Raw genomic sequence first — 2620 nt, 5'->3', positions numbered from 1 at the left:
TCACAGTGAAAAAGAAATATACTTAAGTAGCACTTTTTTTGGATGCACTTATTACATTTTAATTGTACTATTATTAAATGTGTTATTTTGGAACAACTTAAAGTATGTTAAGTGTCATTTTAGAAATACTTAAAGTCAACTTTAAGATAATTGCAATATATTTTAATATACTTAGTTGTGTTAAAATGGACCTATTTTAAGTGTAATTTAAATATACTTCTTTAAATTTAACTTAAAATGCCCTTTTGTGCTATATTTGAAGAACAGTTTAAATATATTTTAAATGTGTTCCCTGAACATTTTTATTAGTATTTCAGCATATTTAATTTATTACTAGTATACTTCAAGAGCCACTATTAATATCTTGGGAAGCTTCTTTATGAAACCATTCAGTATGAGAATAATTCATTATTAATGCATTAAAAATATCTTGCAAAATGCACTTTTAGCATAATAATAAAAATCAGTAACAAGTATATTTACATTATGATTTAAAGTATGCTTATTTCTATGTGTTGTTGTTTAAGTCAACAACATGTGCTGCTTCCTTCTTGGCCAGGTTACCCTTATGAAAGAGGTCTCTGATCTCAACTAGCTATTTACCTGATTAAAAAAAATTAAAAGAAAGAAAAGAAATGAAAAAAAAAATGCTTTTGAAAAATACATTTTAATGTTAAAAAATATATTTTAAAAATTATACTTCTGGAAATCAGGCTGAAACGTGGCAATTACATAAATAATTACAATATTTTGCAGTAGCCTATACAATGAAGCATATTTGGCATAAATATATTTTTAGCCCACTAAAAGTGTAATTGTTTAACAATGTACACCTAAATAGTATTTACTAAGCGTTAAATAAATGTGTTTTTAATAAATAGACTAAAATGTTGTGAAAAATATACTTTTATTTAAGCATATTTATTAAAAGTTTAATTAAGTATATATTTACTACCAATCTATTCAAAGTATACTTTTGAGAAGTATGTTAAAGCTCAGGAGAATATATCTTTAATATACTTGTAGTAAGCATGTTAGGAGTATGAATGTACTATAAGCATACTATGTGAATTTCTAGTATATTTTCAGTGCCTTTAAGAGCACTTCTTTTTGACCTGGGCAATCACACGCATTCTGTCAAAAAAAAAAATGAATATAAGTTTCGGATTTGGTTAGGAAAGACAATTTGTCACTAAGAAAAAGAAGTTTGCAATGTTGCACCAAAATGCTGGTATTAGGAACGAGAAGTAACTGACAAAGTAGTCACTATAGTGTAGTTGAGGCTGGTTGAGGCAGTCCCGTTCCTGTTTTGACTGAGGCCCTCCTTCATGCTTTAAGTCAATTCTCCTTTATGAAACTGAGCCTGGGGACAAACAGAATAAATACATGGAGAAAAACAGAAAAACTAAGCCACTTTCCTCAGTAATGGTCTTGTTCTCCACAGTCATTCTACTATGCTATCAAAATCAAGTGGCAAATGTTACATGTATAAATATGTTTCTTTATTAAGTTACTTGCTCCCTGCCCCTTTAGATTGATTGTAAAGATGTTGGATTACATTCAAACTATAGAGAATAATAGCCTGATGACCTTCATATCCTTTTATCCAGATGTAACACAGCCCGTGAAAACAACATGTTAGTCAGCCTTCACGCTACAGCCTCTTCCTACAGGTAAAATCTGACAGTAAAGATCATATGATGAAGTGGGTCATGGTCAGTGCCTCCCGCTGATGGCTGGCCGCTGCTGTGTATGACATTAGCATGTATTCAAACACCTCATGTTTCATCAAGTAGGCATTAGTAAGGGTGACCTTTCACTCTAAACTAACAGGCATTTTGATTATCTAGATTGCATGATAATTACAGTAAGAATAAATGACTCCGCAAGAGTATTAAATCATACCCACATAATATGTCAATGGTGACCCATGTATTATCCTCATAACACCATTAGCATTGTTGTAGTTTTAATGTATGGACTGTGATGTTTTTCAAATGTGCCATCAAGCTAGTAACCGAACGACACTAAACATTTACTAGATTTCTACTATTAATACAGAAGAAAGAACGTCTCGGGGTACGTATGTAACCCTGGTTCCCCGAGAAGGGGAACGAGACACTGCGTCGGTTACGACACTATGGGAACGCCTCTAGGCGAAGCAGGTCTGAACGTGAATGAAATCACTCCAATCCTATTGGCTTGTTGCTAGAACGGTAAGGTGTGACGGAATAACCGGAGGAGTATAAAGCACACCTGTACATACTGTTACATACGTAACCCGAGACGTTCCCCTTCGAGGGAACTCGAACTGCGTCGGTTACGACACTATGGGAACGAGATACCCACTAAACCGTGCCGAAAACCCCGCCTGCCCCTGTGTGCAATAAAGTGGCACGACTAAGAGGAGAGCGCACGAGTGCCAGGTGCCGAAGGAAGGTCAAGACTGTAAAACCAAATGAATGTGTGCGGAGTGGCCCAGCCAGCCGCTAAACAAACATCCTGCAAGAGGCCCCGGAAAGGAGGGCTCGAGAGGCCGCCATGCCTCTGGTAGAATGAGCCCTCACAGCCACAGGTAAAGGCAAACCGCGCACCTGATAGGCCAGGGAAATAGTCTGAA

Source organism: Micropterus dolomieu, linkage group LG03 (genome assembly GCF_021292245.1).
Source record: "Micropterus dolomieu isolate WLL.071019.BEF.003 ecotype Adirondacks linkage group LG03, ASM2129224v1, whole genome shotgun sequence".
NCBI lineage: Eukaryota > Metazoa > Chordata > Actinopteri > Centrarchiformes > Centrarchidae > Micropterus > Micropterus dolomieu.
Note: the sequence above shows the minus strand (reverse complement) of the source record.